Below are 24,809 nucleotides of genomic sequence, written 5' to 3' on the forward strand. Positions count from 1 at the left end.
TTCAAGAATGGGGAGGGGGATAAACCCAGAAAGTACAGGCCAGTCAGCCTAACTTCACTGGTGGGGACATCATTATCAGGGACAAAATAAACTTTCATTTGGAAAGGCATGGGTTTGTTAAAGGTAAATTGTGTCTGATGAACTTGATTGAATTCTTTGATGTGGTAACAGAAAAGGTTGATCAAGGTAGTGCAGTAGTTGTTGTATTTATGGACTTGGAAGGCATTCAACAAAATGACAGACAGGAGGCTTATTACATTGGATATACAGCACAGAAACGGGCAGTTCGGCCAACCAATCCATGCTGGTATTTATGCTCCATTCGATCCTCCTCCCATCTCTCGCCATCTAACCCTATCAGTATGACCCTCTATTCCCTTTTCCCTCGTATGTTTATCTAATCACTGCTTAAATGCATCTGTACTAATCACTTCAACCACTCTGTGGGTAGCATGTTCCACATTCTCACCAGTCTCTGAGTAAAGAAGTTCCGTCTGAATTCCCTATTTGATTTCTTGGTGACCATCTTATATTGATGGCCTCTAATGTTGCTCTTCCCCACAATGGAAACACAATCTGTATCTACTCTATCAAAACTTTTCATAATTTGTTTTAAAGACCTGTATCAGGTCACCCTCTCAGCCTTCGTTTTTCAAGAGAAAAGAGACCCAGTTTGTTAATCCATTCCTGATGGGTATACCCTCGCATTTCTGGTATCATCCTTGTAAATCTTCTTTGCACCCTCTATATCCCTTTTTATATGGCGACCAGAACTGTACTCAGTACTCCCAAGTGTGCTCTAACCAAGGTTTGATACAAGTTTAGCATAACTTCTTTACTTTTCAGTTCTATTCCTCTAGAAATAAATCCTAGTGCTTGGTTTGCCTTTTTATGGGCTTATTAACCTGTGTCACTACTTTGTGATTTGTGTAACATAGAAACATAGAAAATAGGTGCAGGAGTAGGCCATTCGGCCCTTCTAGCCTGCACCGCCATTCAATGAGTTCATGGCTGAACATGCAACTTCAGTACCCCATTCCTGCTTTCTCACCATACCCCTTGATCCCCCTAGTAGAAAGGACTTCATCTAACTCTTTTTTGAATATATTTAGTGAATTGGCCACAACAACTTTCTGTGGTAGAGAATTCCACAGGTTCACCACTCTCTGGGTGAAGAAGTTTCTCCTCATCTCGGTCCTAAATGGCTTACCACTTATCCTTAGACTGTGACCCCTGGTTCTGGACTTCCCCAACATTGGGAACATTCTTCCTGCATCTAACCTGTCTGAACCCATCAGAATTTTAAACGTTTCTATGAGGTCCCCTCTCATTCTTCTGAACTCCAGTGAATACAAGCCCAGTTGATCCAGTCTTTCTTGATAGGTCAGTCCCGCCATCGCTGGAATCAGTCTGGTGAACCTTTGCTGCACTCCCTCAATAGCAAGAATGTCCTTCCTCAAGTTAGGAGACCAAAACTGTACACAATACTCCAGGTGTGGCCTCACCAAGGCCCTGTACAACTGTAGCAATACCTCCCTGCCCTTGTACTCACATCCCCTCGCTATGAAGGCCAACATGCCATTTGCTTTCTTAACCGCCTGCTGAACCTGCATGCCAACCTTCAATGACTGATGTACCATGACACCCAGGTCTCGTTGCACCTCCCCTTTTCCTAATCGGTCACCATTCAGATAATAGTCTGTCTCTCTGTTTTTACCACCAAAGTGGATAACCTCACATTTATCCACATTATACTTCATCTGCCATGCATTTGCCCACTCACCTAACCTATCCAAATCACTCTGCAGCCTCATAGCATCCTCCTCGCAACTCACACTGCCACCCAACTTAGTGTCATCCGCAAATTTGGAGATACTACATTTAATCCCCTCGTCTAAATCATTAATGTACAGTGTAAACAGCTGGGGCCCCAGCACAGAACCTTGCGGTACCCCACTAGTCACTGCCTGCCATTCTGAAAAGTACCCATTTACTCCTACTCTTTGCTTCCTGTCTGACAACCAGTTCTCAATCCATTTCAGTACACTACCCCCAATCCCATGTGCTCTAACTTTGCACATCAATCTCTTGTGTGGGACCTTGTCGAACGCCTTCTGAAAGTCCAAATATACCACATCAACTGGTTCTCCCCTGTCCACTCTACTGGAAACATCCTCAAAAAATTGCAGAAGATTTGTCAAGCATGATTTCCCTTTCACAAATCCATGCTGACTTGGACCTATCATGTCACCTCTTTCCAAATGTGCTGCTATGACATCCTTAATAATTGATTATAATTTTACCCACTACTGAGGTCAGGCTTGACCGGTCTATAATTCCCTGTTTTCTCTCCCCCTCCTTTTTTAAAAAGTGGGGTTACATTGGCTACCCTCCACTCGATAGGAACTGATCCAGAGTCAATGGAATGTTGGAAAATGACTGTCAATGCATCCGCTATTTCCAAGGCCACCTCCTTAAGTACTCTGGGATGCAGTCCATCAGGCCCTGGGATTTATCGGCCTTCAATCCCATCAATTTTCCCAACACCATTTCCCGACTAATAAGGATTTCCCTCAGTTCCTCCTCCTTACTAGATCCTCTGACCCCTTTTATATCCGGAAGGTTGTTTGTGTCCTCCTTAGTGAATACCGAACCAAAGTACTTGTTCAATTGGTCTGCCATTTCTTTGTTCCCCGTTATGACTTCCCCTGATTCTGACTGCAGGGGACCTACGTTTGTCTTTACTAACCTTTTTCTCTTTACATATCTTATAGAAACTTTTGCAATCCGTCTTAATGTTCCCTGCAAGCTTCTTCTCGTACTCCATTTTCCCTGCCCTAATCAAACCCTTTGTCCTCCTCCTGCTGAGTTCTAAATTTCTCCCAGTCCCTGGGTTCGCTGCTATTTCTGGCCAATTTGTATGCCACTTCCTTGGCTTTAATACTATCCCTGATTTCCCTTGATAGCCACGGTTGAGCCACCTTCCCTTTTTAATTTTTACGCCAGACAGGAATGTACAATTGTTGTAGTTCATCCATGCGGTCTCTAAATGTCTGCCATTGCCCATCCACAGTCAACCCCTTCAGTATCATTCGCCAATCTATCCTAGCCAATTCACGCCTCATACCTTCAAAGTTACCCTTCTTTAAGTTCTGGACCATGGTCTCTGAATTAACTGTTTCATTCTCCATCCTAATGCAGAATTCCACCATATTATGGTCACTCTTCCCCAAGGGGCCTCGCACAACGAGATTACTAATTAATCCTCTCTCATTACACAACATCCAGTCTAAGATGGCCTCCCCCCTAGTTGGTTCCTCGACATATTGGTCTAAAAAACCATCCCTTATGCACTCCAGGAAATCCTCCTCCACCGTATTGCTTCCAGTTTGGTTAGCCCAATCTATGTGCATATTAAAGTCAGCCATGATAACTGCTGCATCTTTATTGCATGCACCTCTAATTTCCTGTTTGATGCCCTCCCCAACATCTCTACTACTGTTTGGAGGTCTGTACACAACTCCCACTAACGTTCTTTGCCCTTTGGTGTTCTGCAGCTCTACCCATATAGATTCCACATCATCCAAGCTAATGTCCTTCCTAACTATTGCATTAATCTCCTCTTTAACCAGCAATGCTACCCCACCTCCTTTTCCTTTTATTCTATCCTTCCTGAATGTTGAATACCTCTGAATGTTGAGTTCCCAGCCCTGCTCATCCTGGAGCCACGTCTCTGTAATCCCAATCACATCATATTTGTTCACATCTATTTGCACAGTTAATTTATCCACCTTATTACGGATACTCCTTGCATTAAGACACAAAGCCTTCAGGCTTGTTTTTTTAACACCCTTTGTCCTTTTAGAATTTTGCTGTACAGTGGCCCTTTTTGTTCTTTGCCTTGTGTTTCTCTGCCCTCTACTTTTCCTCATCTCCTTTCTGTCTTTTGCTTTTGTCTCTTTTGTTTCCCTCTGTCTCCCTGCATTGGTTCCCATCCCCCTGTCATATTACTTTAACTCCATACCCAACAGCACTAGCAAACACACCCCTAGGACATTGGTTCCGGTCCTGCCCAGGTGCAGACCGTCCGGTTTGTACTGGTCCCACCTCCCCCAGAACCGGTTCCAATGCCTCAGGAATTTGAATCCCTCCCTGCTGCACCACTGCTCAAGCCACGTATTCATCTGCGTTAGCCTGCGATTCCTACTCTGACTAGCACGTGGCACTGGTAGCAATCCCGAGATTGCTACTTTTGAGGTCCTACTTTTTAATTTAGCTCCTAGCTCCTTAAATTTGTTTCGTAGGACCTCATTCCTTTTTTTACCTATGTCGTTGGCACCAATGTGCACCACGACAACTGGCTGTTCTCCCTCCCTTTTTAGAATGTCCTGCACACGCTCCGAGACATCCTTGACCCTTGCACCAGGGAGGCAACATACCATTCTGGAGTATCGGTTGCGGCCGCAGAAACACCTATCTATTCCCCTCACAATTGAATGCCTTATCACTATCGCTCTCCCACTCTTTTTCCTGCCCACCTGTGCAACAGAGCCAGCCACGGTGCCATGAACTTGGCTGCTGCTGCCCTCCCCTGATGAGTCATCCTCCTCAACAGTACTCAAAGCAGTGTATCTGTTTTGCAGGAGGATGACCACAGGGGACCCCTGCACTTCCTTCCTTGCACTACTCTTCCTGCTGGTCTTCAATTCCCTAGCTGGCTGTGGACCCATCTCCTGCGGTAAGACCAACTCGCTACACGTGCTACTCACGTCATTCTCAGCATCGTGGATGCTCCAGAGTGAATCCACCCTCAGCTCGAATTTCGCAACGCGGTCCGTCAGGAGCTGGAGGCGGATACACTTCCTGCAGATGTAGTCGTCAGGGACACCGGAAGTGTCCCTGAGTTCCCACATGGTACAGGAGGAGCATATCACGTGACCGAGCTCTCCTGCCATGACTTAACCCTTAGATACACTTAAATTGGTGACAACACTGTTACAGGTTACTTACTGATATAAAAAAGAAAAAGAAAAATTACTTACCAATCACCAGCCAATCAATTACCCCTTTGGCTGTGACGTCACCTTTTGATTCCTTTCTACTTCTTTTCTGCTTTTTCTCCCGGCTGAGCTGCACAAGCTGGGCCTTTTATAGGCCTCACCACGCTGCTCCCGCCTCTCGCCGACTGCCGCTGCCTGTGGAACACCCGCTGGGCCTTTTATAGGCCTCACCACGCTGCTCCCGTTTCTTGACGACTGCCGCTGCCTGTGGAACACCCGCTGGGCCTATTATAGGCCTCACCACGCTGCTCCCGCCTCTCGCCGACTGCCGCCAAGATCCCTTTGCTCTTCTACCCCATTTAGATTTGTATTTTCCAAGTAATATGTGATCTCTCTTTTTCTTACAACAATGTATTGCCTCACATTTATCTGTGTTGAAATTTATGTGAATTATATGTCCATTCTGCAAGTTTATTAATGTCTTCCTGTAATTTGTTGCAGTCCTCCTCAGTATTGACTTTTTCCTCCCCCGCCCAGTGTTTGGTGTCATCCTCAAATTTAGAAATGGTGGTTTTCTCTAAATCGTTAATATAAATTGTGAACAACAGTGGTCCCAGCACTGTATTCTGAATAGCTACCCTTTACCACTACACTCTGCTTTCTGGCTTGAAGCCAGCTAACTATCCATTCTGCTACTTGTCCTCTGACACTGCATTCTGTGACCTTATTCATTAGTCTATTATGTGGTACCTTATCAAAGGCCTTTTGAAAATCTAGATAAATTTCATCCACTGCATTATCCGTGTCTATTCTCTCTCTTACCTCTTCAGAAAATTCAATGAGGTTGATCAAGCAAGACTTTCCCTTTTGAAATCCATGCTGAGTACATTATTTTTTTAGTTTCTCGATGTTTTTCTGTTTTCTCTTTTAGTAGGGTTTCCATTATTTTGCCTACCACTGATGTTAAGCTGACTGGTCTATAATTCTGTGGTATTATCTTGTCCATCCCTTAGTGGTTCTATTCCCATCCTTGCTTTTTTAAATTTTTGCATGTAAAATATTTTACTATTTCATTTTATGTTCCTTAATTTAATTTTATAGTTCCTCTTTGCCTTCCTAATTGTATTTTTGACTGCTCTCATAATCTCTTCATATTCTCCCTTATCATGCTCTCTCCTTATGTCTGTGTAGTTAATGTATGATTCTTTCCTTACCCTCAATTATTCTCTCAGACCTTTATTCATCCATGGTGTCTCATTAGTGTTTAACTTGTTCTTGATTTTTTTAGCAGAATATATTTTTCCTGAACTCTGTTGAACATCGTTTTAAATGTTTCCCATTGCTGTTCTACATCATTGCCAATATTGTTGCCCATTTTATTTTCTCAAGTTCTATTCTCAGCCCCTCAAAATTGTCTTTTTGTTAAGAAGGTGGAAGCTCATGGAATTAAGGGGAGAGTGACGGTATGGATGCAACATTGGCTCAATGGCAGGAAGCAATGGGTGGTAGTGGATGGATAGGTTTCAGACTGGGAGGTGGTTTACAGTGGTGTTCCCCAAGATTAATTTTTGGATCCATTACTCTTTGCAATTTTTTTAAATGTCCTATACGTGGGTGTAGGGTGCAGCATTATAAAGTTTGCAGATAATACGAAACTTGGCAAACTAGTAGGTCATGTTGAGGATAGATATTGGCTTCAGGCTGACCTAGACAAGATGGTGAAATGTGCAGAAGTATGGCAAATGGGAATTCAGTGCCGGGAAGTGTGAATTGATGCATTTTGGGAGGATTAATATGGAAAGGCAGTGTGCCATAAATGACATGTTTTTGAAAAGTGTAGTTGAGCAGGGAACCTTGGTCAGAGTTCCCACTAGTTCCACTTGTCAATTAGCTGGTCTTGCAGAAATTCACTCTAGCCTAAATAAGGTTATACATCTACTGTCTGCTTTGAAATCCAAACTTATGTAAAAGATTAACAAAGTTATCTTTCACCATGAAATAGAGCCTTCACTTGCAAGAGTTCAAAAGGCATCAGACTGGTGGTCTCCGAGTAACCTGTTGCAGCCATCCCGCATACTTGTAGGACCCTCTAGTTGGGCAAATGGAATGGTCACAGATGATCAGCTCTGTCTGCTTTCTTCTCTCAGCCAGTTTTCTGTCACCAATGTGTATTTGGCAGTATCATCTGTTTCGTCGTCCACCTAGACAGTTGACTCATCAGTCTCTGAGAAGCGACATTTAGTAAAGGGTCTCTACCTTTGTTGAGGTACACCAACTCTGACAACTGTATCTCCTTCTGGCCTATGACCCCTCTAACAAACATCAAACTGTTATTTATTAGATCTTCTGAATACCTTCCTCCCCCACCCCCCCTTACAGTTGCCAACCTCGGTTCTCCTTCTCCCCCTCCCACCTCCCTTATCTTCAACCTTATAGTTCCCCTCTGCATATCGACATCCTTGACTCCTGTGCCACTCTAACAATTTATTCTGCCCGCGATCATTATCTTTTCACTGGATGTTCAGTCCTCCTCTAGTTCCACTCCTCATAAGTTTCTGGTCCTCTGTTTCTTTCTTGAAAAGTGCCCTAACCAGTCATCATCTACCAACACCTTCTTCCACCTTGCTGAACTTGTTCTCACTTGGTACGCTTCACCTTTAACTCCAATCATTTCCTCCAGAGAAAAGGAGTCGCTGAGGGAACCCATATTGGTTCCAGCTATGATTGTCTTTTTGTAAGATATGTTGACAGTTTAAGTCCTATTTAGGCCCCATCCCACATTTCCTGTTTAGCTACATTGACCTATCTTTTGTTTCTTTACTTGTCCCATTACCATCTCTTTTTGTCTTACTCCATCATTTAATCTCTTCTGCCTTCTATCCTATTACAGATCTTCCCTTTTGATCTTTCCCCTTTTCCCCTTTCTTTGCCTCTGTACTTGCTTAAAACCTATTACATCTTTAACCTTTTCCAGTTTTGGCAAAAAGTTAACTCTGTTTCTCTCTCCACAGATGCTGCCTTATCTGAGTATCTTCAATATGTTCTGTTTTTACTTCAGATTTCCAGCATCCGCAGTATTTTACTTATGTTCACTAAACCTGGCTGATTCCCACGTGTTCGGGTAGTTTAAACAGCTGGTTAATTGGAGGCTTCCCTCTGTGATCCTCTCCACCTACTTAGTCAGATATATTTAGTCCCATTTATTTGATCCCCAACTAGCACTTGGAGCGGAATGCTGCATTGCGCTAACCGGCAATTTAAACCGATGAGTGATGTTTACCAGTGAAATCCTCCTCCCCACCACTCCTGAAGGAACCTTCAAAAGATTAGACAGCACTGAAAACCAACAGACCAAAATAAGCAAGGGGGAAAAATAGTGTTCTTAGTAAAATCTTGCACATAATTATATTTGCAGTCGTTACTTTGCTCAGTGCCAAAGATAAACAAGAGTTGGACATGGTGTTTTTAGGCGGTGTGATGCTTTTAAAAATAAATATGACATTCTCTATTGGCAGTAATGGTCCTGATAAGTGGCAAACTTGAATGCATAAGTTATTTTATATTTAATTGTGATCTAGGAACTGCAAATTATTCTTGCAGTATAGTTGAAGGTAATTTTCCAGATTAACCTTTCCATACTATTTACCATCTTCTTTACCTCTAAAATATCACCTATTTGCCGCCTTTCAATTCTGAAAGGACCAAACTCCTCATAAGTCAGATATTTGACAATCGGAACCAAATTTGCAGCTCTTCTCTGCATGTTTTCCTTATGTTTTAGTGATGAGAACTTGTATTGTTTGATCATGACGTCCTTGGACTTGAATTCTACTGTAATGTTCAAATAGTTCAACTTTCTTTTTGCTTTGATTGCTGCTCTGCATTGGATACATAAGTCTACTAAGACACCTAGTTCTGTGGTAACTTCTTCCTTAGTTATTTTGATACAGCAAGTTTGCTTTAACATTTAAACAGGGACTTTCTATTGAACTTTCATCTTTGGTGGAAAGACGACAGGAAATTTGTGGGAGGGGAAGGAAGTGCTGTGTATGGGAATGCATTTGGGGCGCGCTCTCTCTCTCTCTCTCTCTCTCTCTCTCTCTCTCTCTCTCTCTCTCTCTCTCTCCCCCCCATCTCCACACTCTCCCCGCTTCTCTCTTTCTTGTCTCTCTCCTTTTCTCTTCTCTCCTCTCTCCTCTCTCTTCTCTCATAAGAACATAAGAAATAGGAACAGAAGTAGGCCATACGGCCCCTCAACCCTGCTCCGCCATTCAATAAGATCATGGCTGATCTGATCATAGACTCAGCTCCACCTCCCCGCCCGCTCCCCATAACCCCTTATCCTCTTATCGTTGAAGAAACTCCCTATTTCTGTCTTAAATTTATTCAATGACCCAGTTTCCACAGCTCTCTGAGCCAGCGAATTTCACAGATTCACAATCCTCAGAGAAGAAATTTCTCCTATCTCTGTTTTAAATAGGCAGCCTCTTATTCTAAGATCATGCCCTCTAGTTCTAGTCTCCCCCATCAGTGGAAACATCCTCTCTGCATCCATCTTGTCAAACCCCCTCAATCTTCTACGTTTCGATAAGATCACCTCTCATTCTTCTGAATTCCAATGGGTAGAGGCCCAACCTACTCAACTTTTTCTCATAAGTTAACCAACCCCCTCATCGCTGGAATCAACCTAGTAAAACTTCTCTGAACTGCCTCCAAAGCAAGTATATCCTTTCGTAAATATGGAAACCAAAACTGCATGCAGTATTCCAGGTGTGGCCTCACCAATACCTTATATAGCTGTAGCAAGACTTTCCTGCTTTTATACTCCATCCCCTTTGCAATAAAGGCCAAGATACCATTGGCCTTCCTGATCACTTGTTGTACCTGCATATGATCCTTTTGTGTTTCATGCACAAGTACCCCCAGGTCCTGCTGTACTTCGGCACTTCGCAATCTTTCTCCATTTAAATAACTTGCTCTTTGTTTTTTTTCTGCCAAAGTGCATGACCTCACACTTTCTGATATTATACTCCATCTGCCAAATTTTTGCCCACTCATTTAGCCTGTCTATGTTCTTTTGCAGTTTTTTTTGTGTCCTCCTCACACATTGCTTTTCCTCCCCTCTTTGTATTGTCAGCAAACTTGGCTACGTTACACTTAGTCCCTTCTTCCAAGTCGTTAATATAGATTAGACCCCAGCCCAAAAAACAAACTCTAGTCCAGAACCCTAACTCCCTCTAAATTAAACTCCAACACAGAAACAGGCCATATACCAACACCAAAACTTTAACCCTAACTCTAGCCCCTAACCCCCACAAACCTAATCCCAACCAAAAGCCCTCATAAACCCAAACCCAAAACTGGTAACTTTTAAATCCAACCCGAACTACAAACCTTTCTGTCTCTCCGTCTCTCGCTCTCTCTCTCTCTCTCTCTCTCTCACACACAATAGAGAGAGATACAGCCGGTGGGGTTGGTTGGTGAGCAAAAGCTTCTGCCCGAGGAAAGGGGGAGGAAGGTACGGTTGAGAGGTGAATGAAGGAATTGGTAGCTAATGGGAGGTTTGGAATGAAAAATGGCAATAGGTGCAGGGGGAGAATGATGGGAGAAGCAGTGAGTGGGAGTGGCCATTCATTGCAATCCACAACTTGCTATTCATTTAGGGGTGGGGTGAGGGTGTAGGATGTAGATCAGAGGGGGAATTACAGGTAGAGGGTTTTCTTACTGCTTGTTTCAATAAAATGAAACTCCTTTTCAAGATTTTAGCATCCAATATAAATAGTTTACCATGAATTTGTGATGACGTTTCTTTCACAGTTTGTGGGGGGGGGGGGGGGAGAGCGGGGGAAGGGGATTAGGACATAGGCTGATAACTTGCTCACAGTTGTTTTGATTACTTCAGTGATATTCCCAGCTTAACTGCTGCCTGCTTGACTGTCTACAATCTTTTTTTGCAGCTCATTCCTATCACAGTTGGGATAAATCTATACTGTTTGCTGATTTTTAATTGTTCATAGTAGATGGACACTGAAATCAAAGGTTTGAAATTATCAGCATAGCACTGACAGAAGAGAAGCCCACAGATGGCTTTTTATCCTGACAGAATGGATGCAGCAGCCATTGTCCACTATTGCACAATGCAGCAGAAACAAGAGAAGATAGTGGCCCAGGAGCAATAAATTTTCATGTCTGGCATTGTGTAACGTATATATATAGTGCAGTTGCAAGGAGCGACATTGTAGAAAATATATTGTGCCAGCTATATACAAAAGAAACAGAAGTTAACAGAACTTCTTGAGAATTCAGTTGTGTGGTAAATTGCAGGTGCAAATCCATGTTCCCACCACTGTGTGGCACCCTGACCTCTGGAAACATTAGTGTAAATTGCTGTTAAGTCACATTTCCAATGCCACCATTGGTACCAGATTATAAATCAGTATTTTCTATAAATGGAAAGAACAATTACCAGAAATCCTGAAGCCTCCTAGCCTTAGTTGCAAGCTTAATTATCTGATTCGAGCACCTTATTAAAATGAACATGACATTTTGATTTAGGAGAAAGTAATTGAGTATTTCAGTTAGACAGTGATATACCATTGTTCACACTCTTGGAAATTACATTTGTACATTGAGGTTTAAATTTGATTTACTGGAGATTAATTGTGAAATAAGTAGCAATAATTATAACGAGCTTTCATTATTTTATCTCAAAGATGAATTATTGTAGACGCTTACAATTTTAAAGAAAGATGCTCTTGGGCTCCCCCAGTAGCTTAGTGAGTAAGTGTAGTACAGTTCATCTCCATCTATATTAATCTTGGCTAAATCAGTGAACAGTTGGCTTCACCATCCCCGAGATGCTGGTGGTGAGGAATCAACCAATGGGATTTCCTTCCAATTACTTCACTGATCCCTGCTATAAAGTGTGTATGTGAATATTGGGAATCTGAATGAAAATCTGCGCTCCAGAACTAGCACTCTGTTTTTAACTTCTGTTTCTTTTGGATATAGCTGGCACAATATAATTTTTAAACTGAGGAATAAAATTATGCTATTGCTTTAACAGGTCTGAGAGAACTTAGGTTCCAGATGAATTCACGTGGGGGAATAGTGCACTCAAGTTCAAATGTTGCACATTCAAGGTTTTAAGATTAGTTATGTAATCAGCTTTTTTTGAGCGCCTTGCTTGTAAGTAAGCTGCACCGTCTAGTATGTAAAATAAAACTGTCGTTATCCACTCTCGCCCTGTATCTCGTGCTTTGCTCCTACCAGTGAGCAATACCACCGGAAATTAAATGGTAAAAACCTCCACTAAATTGCATTTCTGACAAATTTATCTCTGACTACTTATTTTAATTGTTACATTACAATAACCTCCATGCTATGTACTCCTTTTTAACTAACTGCTTTTAGAACATCATAAACCTAACATGACTACCAAAAAAATTTAATTTCAACCAAATATTGTACAAATTTTATGATAGTTAGCAAAAAAAAAAGCTGGTCACTGTCAAAAGTGGACTATCTGAAGCAAATTTATTGATAAATATCCTTGCAGAAATCTGAGCTGGTTAGCTCTCTCGTTTCAAAATCTATTGCAACCAAGGAATCTGATGAGCAATGATGAATGGGTAATCAAAAGAATCCAGATACTTTTGTTGAGTTTTTTTTTTATATCAGTTATGTGTGTAAAGCCCTGGCTATAGTGAGCTTTGGCAACAGGAGCAGTTCAGAACCTAACTGATCTCCAGTTCGTTGTGTAGTATAACCAACATGAATTTGAGTTGAAATATATATCAAACCAGTGCAAGGTTTATAGGGTAGCTTCAGCGGGTCAGGCAACATCTGGAGAGAAACAGAGTTAACGTTTTCAGGTTGATGACCTTCCGTCATCGGCCTGAAACGTTAACTCTGTTTCTCTCCACAGATGCTTCCTGACCCGCTGAGATTTCCAACATTTTCTGTTTTTATTTCAGATTCCAGCATCCACAGTGTTTTGCTTTCGTTCTAGAATAGCTTGTTTGGAATATAGCTGCAAACCAATTTTTTAATACAAATTCTTACAACTTCAGATACTGTAATAAGTTGTAATTTCCAGGACACCAAGTAAACCTGAGTCGGAGGAAAATAACTTTATAAAAGAAATTGGCGGGAATGTGAAAGGAGCTGCATTATGTTACAAGCAAATACAAATTCAGTTGCTTGTAACCTTGTGAACAGAGGTTGATAATAGGAGCAAAACTAGCAAACTGTTTTCAAACAAATTCAAATGAGATGTTTTAAAAATCTGGTTCTACATGCTTTAAGCACAATGGCACATCATATAATAGTTTACAAATAAGCCAGCAAGTATATCTTCTCGATACTGTACACTAAATAGGTTTGAAACTTTAAAAACTTGTGTCTTTAGTTTATAGGCCACTTCTGAACATAGTAAAAGTTTACTGCGAAAGTTTTAACATAATGTGCAATTATATGTTCAGTTTTACTTTTATTCGAAAATTATCTTTGTTTTACCTGAGAGAACCAGTAACCCCTGCAAGTAGAACATACATAACTTTTTCAAATGTGCTACTGTCATTCCCAAAGCCCAATCAATGTAACTTGGGATGCTTTGTAACTAGGATTTTTATTGCAGCTGTCGGAGGTCCCTCATTGTTCCCTACGTTTTCCTGCCTTGTGCTTGAGAGTTTTGATGAGAAAATTCATATGTTAAACTAGACTGGATGTGATTCATTGTTTTCTGTATTGTCAAACGACAATTGAATGAAACTGTTAATCAAAATTTAATACATATGCAAATTAATTGTTTCTATTAATTGTGCACAAATGTGAAAAGATCTGAAATAAAATTCCAACATTTTATAAATATTTTAAACAGAAGTAAATAATTCAAAACATGGGCAGAATTACGCAGATTCATCAGTCCGTAGGTGAGAATGTGATATTAAAAAGTTCCAGCTGTTTTCATTAAAAAAAACATTTTCTAGCTATGCCTTCATGTTAATTTGGAATAAAATTTTTAAAAAGCTTATCAATTAGCCAAATAAAAATTCAAATACTTGATAAATCAGGCATTGCTTTTTTTTCTCCCATCTATTTCTCCCTACCTTCTGAAGGTGTTGATATTGTGTTGATTTCTGTTTTTTTTGACCCTCCCAGGAGATCATATGGCTCCGGTTAGGGTGGAGTGTAGAATGTTGCGGTGCAGAGGATGTCACAGTAGTGTGGGATGGACGGGTTGGGCCGGATGCTCTTTACTTTTCCGCCATTGTTCATTATTCATAACTTTATATGTAACCTTCAGGGCTGCTGACCGAGGGCCATGTGGCTCTTTGTCGACCAGCACGGACATGATGGGCCAAAATGGCCTCCTTCTGCGCTGTACATTTCTATGTAAGCAGAGAAGTGTAGCACCTGGCCTTTGTCAAATTAGCTATCAATCATACTTTCTGACACGTGACGGCCCAGTTGGAGAGGATCCATACAAGTTAATCCTCTTGATTTTCTCAACTTTTTGGTTACATATGTGGGTTTGTATTAATTGAAAATAATGCATGAAGCCATACTTTTCCCTATCCTTAAATTGGAGAAAGAGGGTATGCAAGAAAGTTCTAAGAAATTGCTAGGCGTTTTTCCCGAAATTAAAGTTTAAAAAAAAATATATAAATATTTAAACCCAGGGAAAGTAACAGTGTAGAGAGAATAACATACATGTTAGGGTAGTTTACTTAGGACACGAAGACAACAGTGGAGCAGCTGAACATCCCAGCAAAAGGTAACCTCTCCTCTGTCGTCCAGCTGGGTGGGACTGCCCTCGCTTGGTTCCATTCTTGCCTATCCAGTTGTAGCCAGTGAATCACGTGCAATGGCTTCTCTTCCCGCTCCCTTAGATTTACCTCTGGAATCCAACGAGGATCTTGGCCCCCTCCTACTCCTCATCTACATGCTGCCTCCCTGCGACATCATTCGAAAACACAATGACACCCAGCTCTACCTCACCACCACCTCTCTCTCGAGCCCCCCCCATCCCCCACCTCACCCCACCCCCGACCATTGTCTCTGATTTGTCACACTGCTTGTTCAACATCTAATACTGGATGAGCAGAAATTTCCTTCGGTCTTTGCCACTGACTTCATCCCTCTCCCTGACATCCAGAGGCTGAACCAGACTTGACCTTGAGATGAGCTTCTGACCACGACAACACTAAGACCACCTACTTCCACCTCCGTAACATTGCGTGACTCCATTCCTGCCGTTGCTTATCTGCTGCTGAAACCCTCATCCCTGCCTTTGTTTCTAGATTTAACCGTTTCAATGCTGTCAATGACTGGCCTCGCATCTTCCACCCTACATAAACAGTTCATCCAAAACTCTGTTGCTTATATCCTAACTCGCACAAAGTCCCGTCCACCCATCACCCCTGTGCTTGCTGACCTACATGGGCTCCCGTCTGACAAGTTCCTCAGTTTCAAAATTCTCATCCTGGTTTTCAAATCCCTCCATGGCCTCGCCCTCCCTATAAGCCATAACCTCCTCCAGCATTACAAGCATTTGAGATCTCTCTGCTCTTCCAATTCTAGCTTCTTGCAAATCGTTGATTTTAATCGCTCCACCATTGGTAGCCGTGCCTTCAGCTGCCACGATCCTAAGCTCTGGATTTCCACCCAAACCCCTCCCCTCCTTTAAGACACTCCTTAAAATGTACCTCTTTGGCCAAGCTTTTGGTCATCTGTCCTCGTATCTCCTTATATATTATACAAGAGCAGGGAGGTTATGTTTGAACTGTACAAAACACTAGTTAGGCTATAAGCTTAGAGTACGACATACTGTTCTGGTCACACTACAGGAAAGATGTGTTTGCACTAGAGAGGGTACAGAGGAGCTTTATGAGGATGTTGCTAGGACTAGAGAATTTTAGTTATGAGAAAATTCAGCTACAGCTTACGGACCAAGAGTTGGAAAGTGGGATTAGGCTGGATAGCTTTTTTACCTGGCACAGACACGGTGAACCGAATGGCCTCCTGTGCTGTACATTTCTGCGATTCTTTGATTTTATGTGGCTCGGTGTCAAATTTTGTTGATCACACTGCTGTGAAGCGCCTTGGGATGCTTTACTATGTTAAATGTGCAAGTTGCTGTAATGTTGCCGCAGTTTGCATGTTTTATGTACCTATTTTAGAAGAATGGGTGAATGTTGAATTGTCAGTGATTTTATTAAATTACGATTGTAAATTAGCCATGCTAAGCTGCACTGCGATCTTGGGGATTGAATATAGCTCTGTAGCATTGTTGGTTAAGAAAAAGCTCATGAAATACTAAAATATTGTGATGCATTTAATTTCCAACGTTTGGCTGTTTCTAGATGTTAATGCACTGTGTGGAAAGGTATGGTCAATTGTGAATAAGGCAGCTTTCTCCTGGACTGGCATTTCTATTTTGTTGATTGCCTTCATTAATATCCGAGAAAGGTTTAAATATCATTATCATATTATAGTCAGCATGTAAATTGGTACCAGCATGCTAAAGTACCAACATCTTAAAGTGAAACCTGTTTTTTCAGATTTACTATAGTTCTGATATTAATTAGAAATATAAATTGTAAAATTTGACACTTGGCCATATAAGTAGAAATTAGTGCAGGTGACCAAAAGTTTGGTCAAAGAGGTAAGTGTCTTGAAGGAGGAAAGAGAGGTAGAGAGGCTTAGAGGTTTAGGCAGGGAGTTCCAGAGCTTGGGGTCTCGGCAACAGAACGCATGGCCACCAATGGTTGAGCGATTACAGGTGTAGCGTCGAGAATTCGGAATCCTCTGGACCGAGGCCGTTCCGGATTCCGAGCCTTCCTGGATTTACGATAATCTTTCTGACGTCACGAATGCGGAAATACTCGAGCCCAGGTTTGGATATTTTTGGATTTCGGAATGTCGGGAGGGGAGGGGAGGGGGCCGGGCCCTGCTGTGCATGAGCTGTTTGAACCCGCCGGCCCCGGCGTGCAGGAGCTGTTCGGGCCGGCCGGCCCCGGCGTGCAGGAGCTGTTCGGGCCGGCCGGCGAGCCCCGAGGTCCGGAACATTTTACGGATTTCTATTAAGTTTATATGCAAAAGTACTTGATTGGCTGTAAAGCACTTTCCGACGCCCTGAAGTCGCGAAAGTTCCTCCATAAAAGTCTTTTTTTCCTGTTATTTGTGTAATGTCCCATGGTGTTTCGCAGAGATGTACTTGGACAAAAATGGTGCTAAGCCAAGGAAGAAGCTATTAAGAGGCTGACCAAAAGCTTGGTGAAAGTGCTGGATTTTAAAGAGGAGTGGGAGGTAGATAGGCAGTGTGGTTTAGGGGAAACAAATTTCTGAGGACATTCCTGTCTGACGACATTCCAAAAGTACTTCAGTGGCTGTAAAGTGCTTTGAGATGTCCGATGGTCGTGAAAGGCTCTATATAAATACAAGCCTTTGGGCTCAAGTTTCGACCTGATTTGCTCCTATTTTGTTGGAGCAACTAGTTTAGAATGGAGCATCTTAGAAATTACAATTCTCAGCATTTAGTTTGCTCCAGTTCTAGTGAGTTAGAATAGTTTCTTTTAGAACAGTTTTTTTTTCAAAAGGGGGCGTGTCCAGCCAATTACACCTGTTTTGCAAGTTTAGGCAGCGAAAACTTACTCTAAACTAACTTAGAATGGAGTAAGTGTAGATTTTTGTATGCTCAGAAAAACCTTGCCTACACTTTAGAAATTAGGCGTAGAGAACGAGATTGGGGGGTGGGGTGGGGGGAAAGGGAAGTTTACAAGAATTAAACACTTCACTTTTACAAATAAAGAGCCATCATCAATAATAAATGATAAATAAATCAATAAATCAACCAATAAATCAATCCAAAAAAAAATCAATCAATAAATAAAAAATTTAAAGTTTCTACTCACCTACTGCAGCACCGTGAGTCCTCCAACAGCATGCTGGGACGGGGCCCCCCCAGGAGATGCCAGTCAGGCGGGTCCCACCGCCGCTGCCACTTCGGGCGGGGCCCGCACCCAGGAGATGCTGGGTCGCCGCCGAGGACTTCGGGTGGGCAGGCCCCACCACCGACTATGTATGGGCTGTCTGGGATAGGGGTGACGTCCCTTTGGTCAGGGATAGGACGTGCTGGGAGGGCCAGGAGCTACTGCGCATGTGCACAGCTGCCGACACTGTTTTTGGCGCAGGGCTGTAGCTCCGCCCCCAGCAGCTCCTACTGCGCCGCGCTAAGCTGGAAACGGGCTTACAAATATCGGAGAATCGCGAAGTAAGAATTCGGCACAATTTCTGTTCAACAAATTAGGCAGGCCTCTCCGATGTGCGCCGTTCTAGCGATGGTCTGAAACTTGAGTCCTTTATTTCTTTAATCTAGTTTTATGTTTTCAAAACTTATATTCACATTACTTGGTCCTTCTTTCTTATCTAACTCAAATATCCTATTCATATATACAGATTATAATCCGTTAATTATTTTAAAGACCCACTTGCCAGAAGGAATAATTTTTCTATCAGAACCTCTCATCACCTTGAAAAACTCTTGGGTCACCTCTTAACCTTCTCTGTTCCAAAGAGAACAGTCCTAACTTTTCCAAACTTTCCTCCAAACTAAAGTCCTTCATCCCTGGTAACATCCTGTAAACCTCCTCTGTACTCTTTCTAAGGACTTTACATCTTTCCTGAAGCGTGGTGCCCAGAATTGTCCATAATACTCCAGCTGAGGCCTAACCAGTGATTTATTAAGTTCTAGCATGAACTCTTTGCTTTTATATTCACCAGTAATCTGCTCACTGATGCTCAGTTTGGTTTCTGCCAGGACCATTTGGCTCCAGACCTCAGTACATCCTTGGTCCAAATATGAACAGAGGAGCTGAATTCCAGAGGTGAGGTGAGAGTGACTGTCCTTGACATCAAGGCAGCATTTGAGCGAGTATGACATCAAGGAGCCCTAGTAAAATTGAAATCAATGGGAAACGTGGGAAAACTCGCCACTGGCTGGCGTCATACCAAGCATAAAGGAAGCTGGTTGCGATTGTTGGAGGTCAATCATCTCAGCCCCAGGACATCGCTGCAGGAGTTCCTCGGGGCAGTGTCCTGGGTCTAACTATCTTCAGCTGCTTCATCAATGACCTTCCCTCCATCATAAGCTCAGAAGTGATGATTGCACAGTGTTCAGTTACATTTGCAGCTCCTTAAAAAACAAAGACGTCCATGCCCACATGCAGCAAGACCTGGACGACATTCTGGCTTGGCATGATAAGTGGCAAGTAATATTTGCGCCACACAAGTGCGAGGCAATGACTGTCTCCAACAAGTGAGCGTCAAACCACCTCCCCATGACATTCCAACGGCATAACCATCGCCGAATCCTGCACCGCCAACATCCTGGGGGTCACTATTGACCAGAAACTTAACTGGACCAGCCACATAAATACTGTCAACGAGTGGGTCAGAGGCTGGGTATTCTGCAGCGAGTGTCTCACCTCCTGACTCCACAAAGCCTTTTCATCATCTGAAAGGCACGAGCCAGGGGTATGATGAAATACTCTCCACTTGCCTGAATGAATTCAGCTCTATCCACACTCCAGAAATTCGACTCTGTCCAAGACAATTTAGCACACTTCATTGGCACTCCATCCAGCACCATAAACATTCACTCCCTCCACCACCGGTGTAACATGGCTGCATTGTGTACAAGATGCACTGCAGGAACTCCCAAACCTGTGACCTCTATCACCTAGAAGGACAAGTGCAGCCAGCGCATGGGAACACCTGCAAGATCCCCTCCAAGTTACACACCATCTGGACTTAAATATATCACCATTCCTTCATTGTGGCTGGGTCAAAGTCCTGGAACTCCCTCCATGACAGCACTGTGGGATTGCTTTCACCACAAGGACTTCAGAGATACAAGGCAGCTCACCACCACCTTCTCGAGGGCAAATGGGGATGGACAATAAATGCTGGCCTCTCCAATGATGCCCAGATCCCATGAATGAATTAAAAAATATATTCTACTCCTCTATTTATAAATGCAAGTAAGCCATATGCTTTTTTTAACCACTTTATCAACTTGCCCTGTTTCCTTTAAGGATTTGAGTATAGAAGAAAGCAAGCCAGAATGACAAAAGGAACAATATGAAACCCATGGAGGAATAAACCCCAAAATAAAAAGGATATTGTCAGCAAAAATTGAAGAAAAGTGAAATCTGCAAAAATGCACAATTAATAGTTGTAACTTTTTACATCTCAGGTCTATCATGCTAACTTGTTTGACAGGCTTTTGAATTATATTATACCAGCTGTCAGCCAGGCTGATTGATCACTGTGTTGTAGAATATAGTCGAAGGAGGGAGGGGATGAAACAAAACTGTATCGAGTAAACATTTTATCATTTAGCAAATGATTGAGATTCAGCAAAATGCCCAGCCTTGTGCCGTCGTCCAAATAGACTTGATCTAAATAATAATGTAATAATCATAGAATAGAATTATAAAATGGTTACAGCACAGAAGTGGGCCATTCAGCCCGATGAGCTCGTGCCAGCTCACTGCGTGAGCGCTTCAGCTAGTCCCACACATGTTATGGTATCTTTGTGTACCTTTCATCTGTCTTCTTCACCTAGTGTTTCTGTTTGTATTTTCTTTGCATTCTTTTAACTGTTTTTTCTTTAATAGTTTTTAAAAAAAAATTCCTCCTTTAATATCTACATCTGATTGTTTTAGACATTAAATGGCTGTCGATAGTGAAAAACAGATACCGCCAAGAATTAAGAAAGGGCATTGAAAAGTTGTTGGAACGGAACAGAAATTAGTATCCAGTGACCATTAATTTTTCTTTTTAAAGTACTGCATAATTTAAAAATAATAATGGAACTATACCCAGCAAAGATTTAACATGCTTTTTGAAAGGAGCATATTAGTTGGTAGAATAGGGTGCAAAAAGTTTGTGCGTTAATATTTAGTCCCTTTATGTTTGATGCAGCCAAGTAATATGAATATATTGAACTACTTCCATGCCAGATGAGGTTTACTCATTGAATTGGGTTTAGTTATCCATGCAAAGAATAATTTGACGTGCATATTAGGAACAGGTATTGGATCCAAGGCTCTCAATTTCATTTTTTCAAAAAGAAAGCTTCAATGGCTCAGTGGTGTAGTGGTGCGGGGTCGAGATGTTGATTTCTTAATGTTATTCCCACAGTTGCCTCTGGCTTGAAGAGGAAAGGAAAGTTGATGGGGGTAGAAATACTTTCTGTTCAAAGTATTCTGATCCCCAAACATTCTCAAAAAAGGTTATAATAAAAATGCCATTGTCTTAATTACTGTCAAATGGGAAGCTACATTATGGATCTCCTTCACTATAGTGAAGCCTTTTCACTGCAGATTAGCCTGGAAGCAGATTACAGCTACTGAACAATGGATAGTTCTAACGGTTTAATATTGATTCTTGGGATATGGAGAAAAATGATAGGCCGACATTTATTGCCCATCCCTAGTTGCCATTGCGAGAGTGGTGGTTGGCTGCCACCTTGAACCACTGCAGTCCATGTGAAGGTACTCCCACAATGCTGTTAAGTAGGGGGTTCCTGAATTTTGACTCAGCGATGATGAAGAAACATCGTTCATAATTGGCTTTTATACCCAGACTAGGTAGGTTCAAAGTGCACAGAAATAATGTGCCTCATGTAGCTGACTACACACCTCAGTTGTATCATGCAGGTATACATGTGGGATTGTATCTGACACTCTTTGGTGTCTGGCAAAGTGAGTGAGTTGGAGAAGTTTAATTTGCAGGGATTCTTTAGAGGTTCGAAGGAATAATTTACTTGATGGTTGTGCTTCTGGATAGTTACACTAAAAAAAAGTGCCGATTTGAGCCCTTATTAAATGGACAGCAGGTACCAGGAGCTCTTAACAAGTGGTAGAGCAAAAGCAGCACAGCTTACCACAAAATCTGAGTGCATTGCCACTATCGTTCTCACACCTCTAATGGAATTGTGGTTTGGCCATTTGGAGATCTTGAGCTTTAACAGCAGCTGATTCTCTGCAGCCCAATCTTGAGAAGCATTACAGGACTTGTCTTTTAGGAGCGGATTCCAGAAGTTATGTGGATATCTCATTGAAAGTCAGATGAGGCGAGTAAATTAATTGCCTTGACTCATCATCATAGGCAGTCCCTCGAAATCGAGGAAGACTTGCTTCCACTCTAAAAGTGAATTCTTGGGTGACAGAACGGTCCAATACGGGAATTACAGTCTCTGTCACAGATGAGACAGACAGTCGTTGAAAGAAAGGGTGGGTGGGGAGTCTGGTTTGTCGAACGAACGCTCCTTCCGCTGCCTGCGCTGGTTTTCTGCATGCTCTCAGCGACGAGACTCCATGTGCTCTCCCGGATGCTCTTCCTCTACTTAGGGTGGTCTTTGGCCAGGGACTCCCAGGTGTCGGTGGGAATGTTGCATTTTATCAAGGAGACTTTGAGGGTGCCCTTGAAACATTTCCTCTGCCCACCTGGGGCTCGCTTGCCGTGAAGGAGTTCTGAGTAGAACGCTTGCTTTGGGAGTCTTGTCAGGCATGCGAACATTGTGGCCGCCCAGCGGAGCTGGTTGAATGTGGTCAGTGCTTTGATGTTGGCCTGATCGAGGACGCTAATCCCAGGATCTGGTGGCGACATCGTTGGTGGTATTTCTCTAGCGATTTGAGGTGTCTACTGTATATGGTCCACGTCTCTTAGCCGTACAGGAGGGCGGGAACCATTACAGCCCTGTAGAGACCATAAGCTTGGTGCCAGATTTGAGGGCCTGATCTTCAAACACACTCTTCCTCAGGTGGCCGAAGGCTGCGCTGACGCACTGGAGGCTGCATTGAACCCCGTATTCGATGTCTGCCCTTGCTGATAATAGGCTCCCGAGGTATGGACTACCAGGCGCTTAGCAGCCAGGTCTAGCAAATAGGTTTGAACTTAAAATACTGTAGCTAACACTTTATTTGATCAGTCCCCTAAGAAATCATAGTCTGGACAGGCATCTGAACTGGAAGTTGCCTACCTTTAATAGTTAAGATGTTTTGAGCCTAAACCAGTTATCCCAACTCCTGTTGTTTTTATGGTATAACCTTTTTTTATTGCCTTCTGCCATTTAAAGTTTATTAGGGTGGGGGAGGTAGTGGAAATATGGTGGGTTCATTATAGAGTTATGTAGTGGTTATGTTGACTATTTTTTCAAACTAATTTATTTCACATATGCTTGGGCTCCCACTTGCCATGAATGGATTAATGCCTGACCTGAGGGTTTTCCTTCAGTTAAGTTGTTAATGCAGGCTTGTAGCTCCCATTGCATAGTGATTTTATGATGCGGTATACTCTCATTCATTTCCTTTTCAAGGAGAAAACAGCCACAAGACGAGGAATTAGATGCTAACTAAACAGGTATCTTTGAGGCATTTTATCGCTGATAACCATTTCAGTTATATTTGATCTTGTATGTTACAAAAGGTGGATAGATTTTATTGTCATGCAGTATAGAAATGATATTTGCAAAATATTGTCCATCCTATTCAACATCTTGCAGGTATGCAAGAATGTCACAGGGTGGAGTTGAGGTCTAAATACTGGAGTCAAAGATTTGCTTATAGAAATCCCATTTCTTGTTTAAAAATGGGTTTGTAAATCTTATGATTACCTTGCAGTGCATATGGATGCCTAAGTTCTGCTGCAGGAGTTGGGACAGTCTTCAGATATTCTAGTTAAGGTGGCTTCTCCAGACATTTCTAATGCACTCAAAATGATTCACAGCAGTTAGGAAGAGGTAGTAACAGTATATTGGTTAAGGAAGACTGAAGTTGGCCTTCAGTGTTGATTTGCCCATTCATAGGGCTCAATTTTCCCTGCTCATTTGCACCGTTTTTTTGGCGTATTTATTTTATTCAAAGATTCTCCCTGCGACCTGCGCCAGCATAACTGACTTAGTGACGATTTTTCTAGGCCGTTTTTTTTTTAACGTCATGTCTGCGCCGGTTTTTTCAATTCACAATTTGGCCAACATTTTTTTCTTAGGTTGGCCACTCCCGAAAAACCTTCTGGTGAGTTAAGAAAACTAGCGCACATTCACAAATCTGCGCTGAAAGACGCCATTGTTTTTAAATCGAAGATTTTGGAGTGAGTCGAGAAAACTGTCAAACAATAATAAAGTTCAATTTTTTTTTACCGGTCAACGTAGAAGTGTAAATTTGTTGGATTTACTCACGCACACACCATTAGCGAATGTCTTGAAGCAGGGCTGGAGGGTTGTAGGCTTGGCCGACAGAATCAGCCTCATGCCTGGCCACAGCGGCTCGGTGTTCGGCTACAAAATAAGCGGTGGGGGGAGAGACTGAGGTGCCGATCGGAAGGCTTGGAGCCCAAGAAGGGGGAGGGAGAGAGAAGTCACAAGACTCCCAATTAGTCAAGGCTGGAGAGAGGAGGGGGGCGACGGGAGAGAGAGAGAGAGAGAGAGAGAGAGGTGCCGATTGGAAGGCTTGGGGAGCGGGAGGGAGGGGGAGAAGTCACAAGACGCAGTGGGGGGGGGGGGGTTGAGGGGGGAGAGAGAAGTCATCACAAGACCTTTGGGTGTGGTCCATCCATACAGACCTGGAGAGATACAACTGTGAACCTGTGCTGCCTGCTTTCCTGCCATTTTGAGCTTCTTTCAAAGGTTAAATTTAAGTATGGGGGCAATACTGACAATGCCATACCTTGTACGAGCCGTCTGTGTCATGGTGCTACATAGGAGACAATTGATTCGACTTCATCGCATCAGGAACATCA

At 42.5% G+C, this 24,809-nt stretch overlaps 1 protein-coding gene across 14 annotated transcripts in view; it reads left to right on the top strand.

The window, feature by feature from the left end:
* tanc2a (tetratricopeptide repeat, ankyrin repeat and coiled-coil containing 2a) overlaps positions 1-24,809 on the top strand; it is a 1,120,879-nt gene that overhangs the window by 188,843 nt on the left and 907,227 nt on the right. The window lies entirely within an intron of this gene.

Source organism: Pristiophorus japonicus, chromosome 21 (assembly GCF_044704955.1).
Source record: "Pristiophorus japonicus isolate sPriJap1 chromosome 21, sPriJap1.hap1, whole genome shotgun sequence".
NCBI lineage: Eukaryota > Metazoa > Chordata > Chondrichthyes > Pristiophoridae > Pristiophorus > Pristiophorus japonicus.